Consider the following 9,362-nt stretch of genomic DNA (forward strand, 5'->3'; position numbering starts at 1 on the left):
TCCTGGTGACCATTGAGATTAACTTTATTGCTCTCTTCATATTAATTAAAGAGCTTCAGAATACCTTACCAGAAGTTTCAAAGATGGCTGCTGAGCACCAAGACTTGCTTCTGGAGGGACTTTGATATATTAAGACAAAAGCTGTTAGCTCATTGATTTCCATTTCCAGCATTTTCATCGTCTCATACCTGTTTGTGTCCACGTGTGCAGCTGTGTGTTTGCAGAGTTACGTATCAAAGAAACATTGTGTCATGGTCTGGGTGTGTGGCTGTAAAATTCCATTGAAGGTCTGGACCTCCCTGGTATCCACCCATGGGCAGGGCCTACAGCCTCTCTCACCTGAAGCTGATTGAAGCAATCAGGTTGGAGATCTAAGCTGCTTGCTGACACTGCATCCTCGCCAATTCGTCCACTACCCTATGTTGGTAACCAGGCCTCACGCATCATGTCTATGAATCTCAAGTGCTCTACTAACCTTGTAATCTCGTGTTCTAGTTACTCCAGGAAAACTCCATCACACTGAACCACTCGTCTTGGAAATCTGGTTAACCCGCCTGCTTTTAGAATCATCTCCTTGCCTCACCTGCCTGTCCTCCTGCCCTTACACCACCTCTGGACCTTCGCCGCTCAGGACAGCTGCCACACACCACCAAACCCACCCGGACCGCATCACCTCTCCCTCAACGCTTCCATCTCTCACCTGCACAGTAAGACGAAGATTTTCATATCTTCCACCCTCTCCAGAACCCTTCATTGGCTACCGCTCTAACACTGCTCTCCTCTCTTCCAGTACGTACCTAATCACCAGCCAGCTGCCGCTGCTTTCTTGGACCTGTCCCCTGCTTATCCCCACTCCCCTGGCCAATACCCTCACACCCCACGTGTCAAGCCTTAAATCCAATCCACGTCATTTTTTGGTGTTAGTAAATAAACCTTTGTTAAACCCTTTACTCTGCCTCCGCCTTGGGTTTTCTGCACGTGGGTTTGAATTTTGGTGCTCGGCCTCCGGCCGTTTTGTGACACATTGTGCAATTTCCATCATGCAAACTGATCCTAACAAAAGAACTGAGGAACTCCACCTGACCGACGTTCCCCTCGGATCAAAACACCTGGGAGACGTCTTCCTCAGATATGTAGAAATCATGCATTGGCTCTTTGTTTGTGCGTCACTCTGTTTTACTGTACAGAGTGCAAAGCTACAGTGACCCACAGAGAGACATCAGACACATTAATGAGAAACAGACCAGGCTACAATGCACCCGGAGGGATTTCGGGGTGTAGGTGAAAACCAGAGCAGGGTTATTAGCACGAATGTGCAAGCCAGAGAAAGTATACACGCGCATATCTCTAATATCTCTGTGTGAGTGTATGCATACAGCTCCAGGACGGCACAGGAATGGTACCATCTGGAAATCTGCCCAAGTTGCTGCGCGCACGCACACGCACACACACACACACACACACACACACACACACACACACACACACACACACCCCCTCCTGGGTCTTTGAGCTGTAAAGCATCCTGGGAAAGCAGTTGTCCAGCTGCTGCAGCCTTGGGGCATTTACAGAAAAAATGCACATTAAATCATCGACAGACTTGCAGATATTTACTCAGCAGTCTGTTTTCTCTGCAGTCAAGCCTTCACTGACTGAACTGCACTCGATCCCCTGCAACACACTAACAAGCCTGTGAGAACACATCTGCAGACAAATGGAAGAAATCACCCAAGAAAAACACCCACACTGCTCTGCCATGAATTCCACTTACATTCTTTATGTTCAGCGTGGACATTTTTTAATTTGTATACATGAGGTCACAGAGGAAGGCGGGGCTATATACATTACAGTATCCTGAGAAGTGTGGCTGGGTTTCCTGTTACCGAACAACTGATGATGACAGGGGATCCAAGTTTCAGCAATCTCATTACAGCTCATGCTTGACATCTTACAATTTCAATAAATACATTTTCTACCAGGTGAGGTTTTTCTTTCTCAATAATATTATATAATAATATGTCAATCTTTGAGTGAGAAACAGCTGCTTACATCACACTGGTGTCTGTGAAGGTTCTCACACTGGTGATTATTACAGTTTTTATGTGACTTATTATTATTATTATTATTATTATTATTATTCCAGGTCTGAACAGTGAACCAATCTTGAAGTGCCTTGAAACTGCATTCTTTATAACGGCCAGCAGGGGTTCAGTCATCTGGTTGCAAAAAGAAGCCTGACTGTACAGATGTCTGAGAAATTAGTTTTCAAATTCAATTGTTAGTTTCCAGCTCAGTCACTTGTTAAACATCTTACACAATGTTAATTATGTCTCATTATAGTAAAATAAAGATAGACTTTGGGTTATTTACAAGATGCTTTATGAATGTTTTCAGTTTTCAGTTTTATTTGTAATATGCAAGTTAGCACAGGGTCAACATTGCAATGAAATGTGTTTGACGAGCAGCAGTCACTCAGCAGCATGATACAGTAGGGGAAAATATAATAAAATAAAATAAAATGTGCAGCATCCTTCAGTTGTCATCAAAGCTAAAAGCCAGTAAAATGTATATTATGGTGGCCATGTCTATCTCTAATAGATTCTCTATGGATAAACTAAAGTGCGCGAATATATTTTGCTGCTGCTGACTCTCTGCTGTAGTTTAAAATTGCAGCATTATTGACGTTACATGAGGCCTCTGTTTGTTTCTTGGGCCTACTGTGGAGAATAATGAGCGGCTCAGGCTTTTGATCAGTCAAAGACTTTTATTCCCGGCCTTGATCTTTCCTAAAGGCAAAATTATATTTCTTTTTCATTCTTTCATTCTCAGCATACATAAAGTTTGATTCCTATATTTTGGGTGCACATTTTCTTGCTGTTTAAACCATGTTCAGGCTATTGTGCCGACTACTAGCTTTAATTTGAGGACGTTCGCATCAAACCTGGATGAAGGGTTTACGAACTTCAGCTCTGTAATTCAGGTAAGCAAAGTTTAGCAATAACAAGGAGCATTAACGCTTTCATGCATTAATTATGAAAACCTCAATCGGGAAGTATTTTTATTCATCTTTAGGCATGAAAAAATCATTTTTTAACTTATATACATGTACTTTTTTCATTTTTTTTTAAACATGGCAGGGTATGAAGTGACACATCAGTGTCCACTGTAGTGGTTTATGTCCAAGTCAACACTGACACAAATACAAGAAAACAGCCTTTGAAGAAGACACCACTGGGAGATGATCACAGGATCTTTTCTATCAGGGCACATAGTGAGACGCTGCTCCAGTCTCAGGAGGAGGCTTTTTGGAGCTGAGTCAGGAACATGTGGTATAAAAATCTGTCAAATCGAACATGTGGGGCTGCCTGGTGAGCTGCTGTACATGATATTAATATTATGTAGAAGATGCAGAGCTTTACTCCTGACAGACTGAATTTACCAAACATCATCTACAAACCACCATGCAAAGAAGATCTGCAAGATCTTTTAATTACAGTTTCAACATAAATCCATCCACTAACCTAAAACTGATGACAGTTAACGTGTGATAAACAATTACACGACTGTCGCTGAAAATTTCACTATTAATTGAAATAATTTCTTAACATATCGGATCTTAGAAATCCCTCTGAACATAATATACATGATCGATATTTTGCCAAAACTAAATAAATGAATAACAATTCACCCCATGCATTAAGCTCTAATCCTGTGTTGTCAGATGTTAATGCTAAATGCAGTTTCTGTAAGATACAATTAGGCGTGCAGAAGAAACAGTGTGAATTGGATGCTTCAGCAGCAAACTCTGAATAAACTACAGCATGTATGCAGGAAACTTAAGAGAAACAGCAGCATTTTCTACTGTTTCTCATTAACAATACAGCAGCCTCCCCAAGTGACACAGAGTGTTTACTTGGTTCAAAAGAAAATGTGACAGCCAGGGATGATGCAGCCCTGATCTGCCTCCGAGTGGATATATTTACCCAGGCAGGAGCAGTGCTGGAGACGAACAATAATGCTGGACTAGCTCGTGGATGTGAAGAAGGAGCAATAGAAACTGATACAGGGTTGTTCCCCATTCATTCTTGTAAAAGTTCCTCCTTGGGCACTTACTGTATGCCAAAATAACTTCCTCAAGCTTCACTTGGCAACAGTGGGAAGTAAAAACTCAGCTGCAACCGGTTGGGGGTGAGCGGAGATTTCGAAGTATTCTTGTCAAGTGAACTGCAGTGAAATATATAAGGTCAAACCACTGACCTTAGTTTTCTGGCAACCAACAAAGATTTAGTTTTTCTATTTTATTTAGGTCACTAACATTTTCCGACTTCAGGTTGAATCTTCGTCCGTGCAGATTTTCCAAGTCAGAATGGACTTTTCCTGTTTTACCACCAGATGCGTTCTGAAGGCGAACTGGCTGACAGCCTTCCTGTTTGAAACATCCAAACGCAGATGGCATTTTACAGCTTTTCATTTTCCATTGATTATGTGAAGAGTTATTTTAGGGCCATGATTCTGTGCTTGGAGAACCTTATATAGGCCTAAGGTCACAGACAGGAGTTCACAGTGGACGTACAGAGGTGAGGAGTCTAGGCAGCAGCATTCAGCCAAGGTTCTCAGGTCTTGTCAGTTTTAGACTTTAAAACCACTTGGTTCAAGTTCCTGAAAGTTTTGGCATTTGAAAAACAGCATCCATCTATCACTATCCATTGATCGACTGATGGGAGGAAGAGACGAGTCAAACTAGACCTACATTAAGTGTGAGAAAATGGATGGATAGTGACAACCCAGAGGTTTGTCTGCTTTGTAGAACATGTTTGAAGAGGTTATGCCAATTTACTGCATCCAGTTTTAAATGGCATGCTAATTTTTTGGTTAGAATTACTCTAAAACATATCAAATCAATAATTGTGCTTCTAAGGATACATGATTTCTTAAGATGCATGTGACACTTCCTCTCCTGTCTCCATCCGCTCAAGAAATGTTTAGATCTAATGAGCAGATTGGTGCATCTGTCAAGTATGCAGCTCAGGGAAACCAAAAGCCATTACTCAGCTTGTCCTACCTGTTTGATTTCTGCTGATGGCTGGGAAACCAAATACAGATTGACTTTCCCTTTACTGTGTCACGCATATTTTTCAAATTAAGGTGGTGCATTCTCAGCCCGCCTGAACATGTTTCACCTCAGTCAGAACCACTGACAGAAAACTTTACACCTTACTGAAATATTAGTAATAAGGCTGGTACTATTGTTTTAAAGTGTTTGCCAGAAGGCAACATTGAAACACTATGCTTCTACTAGTTGTTTACTGGTTTATCTGTTTTAAATGGACCTATAATTTTAAGTTTCCAGTTCAATATTTTATTCTTACACAGTGCGAGAACAGCGCTGCATGATTGACAGTTCAAAATAATTTAATTTATCTCACACTGTTATCTGTCTTGTTTATCTTAAATAACTTGTGGTAAATATAAATAACTCCTCCCTCTTAGCCCTGCCCTCCCTTTAAGGCCGCTTTCTTCTGATTGGTTGCCCCTCACAAACACAAGGTTTGAGCCACACTGAGTGGAAATTGCGTGTCCCTTCCTATGAGATTCTGCTGCATTTTGAGATTTTATTTGTTGCAGTAATTTTGTACGATGCCGCTATTCCGTCAGAAAACCTGATGATCCAACATATCAACATGTCCACTGGCATTGGCCTTATTTTGCTTTTTGGCTTTTGCTCACTCGTTTGGTTCAGGCTTGGAATAACTACGTGGTTATGTTTTGGATGGGATTGTGGGATCAAGAATTACGCTGACCCTGTGTGATTAAATGCAAAGTTGAGGCCCCGATTTATGATGAGTTGGGACTGAAAGGCCCATCCTCCTACAACCATAACTGATGACGCTGGAAATGTATCTCATTAAGACACCAGCAGCTTTAGTAAACAGTATTTGATGCCCTGGTCTTAACACATCTCACAGCTGTTATACTCAATCCAGATCTGCTTACCGAGGAGGCCACTCAAGGCCACTGAAATCACTGTTTCATTAGACAAGTTAGACTTGCCATGAAGTATTATCTCGGTAGAAGTGGCCATTAAGAGAATGACTGTGGCCATCGAGGGATGCGAGCCATCAGTGACAATGCTTATTATGCATTCAAGCTATGATTGTTGGTATTGAGCGTGCCAAGGAAACATTCCCACAGAATTACACCACCAGCAGAAGTCTGGATGCCTCACATATGGCACGTCGTCTCTGTGGCTTTATTCTGATTCTGACCAACAGTCTGAAACCTCAGGAGACGCGAAGATTCATCAGCTCAATCTTTCACAGTCCTGTTTTCAACATTCAACAAGCTTTTCTGTCCAGCAAAGTTGTAAAACTACAATTATGCCCAGAATCCCCATCCACAGATTTAACATTGTATAAAGAAAAGAAATGGAAAAAAAGTAATTATCAGTCCTGAGGGACGCCACCTAACTGAAACACAATAAATCACACAAGTGTTCCAGATTCGACACTTCAGCTTTTCAGTTAGTTAGAAAACACTATTTGGACATAAATCCTGTTTACTGTGGAGTGTTGATTTTCTCTTTAGGCTCCCAACAGGCTCTGAAACTGTCAATACCATCGACAAGGAGACAAATGGCCCTGTGCTCTGGACTCTAACAGCACCGCAGTGTCTGTTAAAATACCTGCTGTCTGCTTCGGTCCACAGAGCTCCTGAATCAGGTTTATTATTGGAGTGCTGTGTTATTTGCACTGCTGGCAGGTACGGCACTCACAGCAGAGACTGCAAAGACATCCTGACAGAAAGTATGAAGATAAGCTCTGACTGTCTTTCTAATTAAAGCAAAATGGATCTGCAAGAAGGTTTAAAAAACATATCAAGCGGTGATCAGCTGACAGAGATTATGGTTTTAACATGGATAACTGCCAGTTTATTCCTCAGACTGGACTTCATGCTTTAGGACTGTTTTCTTTACTACAGTGGATGCAAAAGTATTGGGCCCCCTTGAACTTTCCCACATTTTGTCACATTACAGCCACAAACATGAATCAGTTTTATTGTAATTCCACGTGAAAGACCAACACAAAGTGGTGCACACGTGAGAAGTGGAACGAAAATCAGACATGACTCCAAACATGTTTTACAAATAAATAACTGCAAAGTGGGGTGTGCGTAATTATTCAGCCCCTTTGGTCTGAGTGCAGTCAGTTGCACATAGACATTACCTGATGAGTGCTAATGACTAAATAGAGAGCACCTGTGTGTAATGTCAGTACAAATACAGCTGCTCTGTGACGGCCTCAGAGGTTGTCTAAGAGAATATTGGGAGCAACAACACCATGAAGTCCAAAGAACACACCAGACAGGTCAGGGATAAAGTTATTGAGAAATTTAAAGCAGGCTTAGGCTACAAAAAGATTTCCCAAGCCCTGAACATCCCACGGAGCACTGTTCAAGCCATCATTCAGAAATGGAAGGAGTATGGCACAACTGTAAACCTACCAAGACAACCACCTAAACTCACAGGCCGAACAAGGAGAGCGCTGATCAGAAATGCAGCCCAGAGGCCCATGTTGGCCTTTATGGAAGAGCGGCAGGAAGAAAGCCATTGTTAACAGAAAACCATAACAAGTCCCATTTGCAGTTTGCCACAAGCCATGTGGGGACACAGCAAACATGTGGAAGAAGCTGCTCTGGTCAGATGAGACCAAAATGGAACTTTGTGGCCAAAATGCAAAACGCTATGTGTGGAAAACTAACACTGCACATCACTCTGAACACACCATCCCAACTGTCAGATATGGTGGTGGCAGCATCATGCTCTGGGGGGCTTCTCTTCAGCAGGGACAGGGAAGCTGGTCAGAGTTGATGGGAAGATGGATGGAGCCAAATACAGGGCAATCTTGGAAGAAAACCTCTTGGAGTCTGCAAAAGACTTGAGACTGGGGCGGAGGTTCACCTTCCAGCATCAACAACCCGAAACATAAAGCCAGGGCAACAATGGAGTGGTTTAAAACAAACATATCCATGTGTTAGAATGGCCCAGTCAAAGTCCAGATCTAAATCCAATCCAGAATCTGTGGCAAGATCTGAAAACTGCTGTTCACAAATGCTGTGCATCTAATCTGACTGAGCTGGAGCTGCTTTGCAAAGAAGAATGAGCAAAGATTTTAGTCTGTAGATGTGCAAAGCTGGTAGAGACAGACCCTAAAAGACTGGCAGCTGGAATTGCAGCAAAGTGTTGTGGAGTTGAGTTTAATTCTCCAGGCCTTTCGAAGGTCTTTCAAGGTTTTTAGTGAAAAAGGAGAAAAGTCTGAGGTATCTCTAATTACACAAGAACTGGACTGAATATCAATGGTAACTGAATTTATGGATGGATGAATCCAAAATTAAAGTTTTTGGATCAAATTGGCGATACCTCTGGATTGGCAGACTGGGGTGGTGGTTCCCATCTTTAAGAAGGGGAACCAACTATAGTTGGATCACACCTCAGCCTCCCCGGGAAAGTCTGCCAGTGCTGGAAAAGAGAGTCCATCCGTGAGTCGAACCTCAGATAGAGGAGGAACACTGGACCAGCTCTTTATCCTCTCAGGGATACTCGAGGGTGCACGGAGTTTGCCCAACCAGTCTACATGTGCTTTGCAGACTTGGAGAAGGCATTCAAGCGTGTGATTTTGATTCCCAGTGCAACAGGCAGCCAACAAAGAAATTACAAGAACGATTCCTAAGCAAGATCTGTTAAAAGTAAAGGTCCTCCTATCAAATATGACTCACCAAGGTTGTTACAATTGTACAAATTTGCACGTATTTCCCATTTTACTGGAAAAATATGAAGAAATAAGGGGTGGCTCAAGATTTTTGCACAGCACTGTACCTCAGCGAGGATCATAAAAAACATAAAAAACCCACCAAGCACACATTTTCTCTTCTTTTTTTCTCCTCTCACTAAAACGTGAGCACTCTGACTGCATGACTCACTACATTATCCTCCTCTAATGTCTTCCATGGAGCAGCAAATTAGCTGACTGTGATTCTCTCTCACTGCAGCTTTCTAATAATCAAGCCAATTCAGAGCATCCGAATATCTAAAAATCAAAAATGTGTGTCTTGAGTAACGGTCGCATCCACCTCAATAACAATATATAAATTTTCTGATTATTTTTTTTACTGAACAATGAAGAGAAAATCCTGCATTATGATTTAGAATATTAGTAAAGCAGTCAGTTGTACCTATGAGCCCTCGTGAGCCTTTAAGATCACACCAAACAGTTTATATAAGATTCTGAGCATCAAATTTGTAAGCTATGCATTTGTGATCTACAAATCACAAACTGATCTAAGAGGCATAGCAATGTCTCTTCATG

General features: G+C 41.9%; 1 long non-coding RNA gene across 1 annotated transcript; it reads left to right on the forward strand.

Moving 5' to 3' along the window:
- Nucleotides 1–329: 329 nt before the first annotated feature.
- Nucleotides 330–907, forward strand: LOC308407849. Its single transcript, XR_013973733.1, has 3 exons — nucleotides 330–421; nucleotides 496–707; nucleotides 791–907. It is a non-coding gene; the product is annotated as an uncharacterized lncRNA (long non-coding RNA).
- Nucleotides 908–9,362: the final 8,455 nt, after the last annotated feature.

This window comes from Rhamphochromis sp. 'chilingali', assembly GCF_963969265.1.
Source record: "Rhamphochromis sp. 'chilingali' genome assembly, chromosome: 12".
In the NCBI taxonomy this organism is placed as follows: domain Eukaryota; kingdom Metazoa; phylum Chordata; class Actinopteri; order Cichliformes; family Cichlidae; genus Rhamphochromis; species Rhamphochromis sp. 'chilingali'.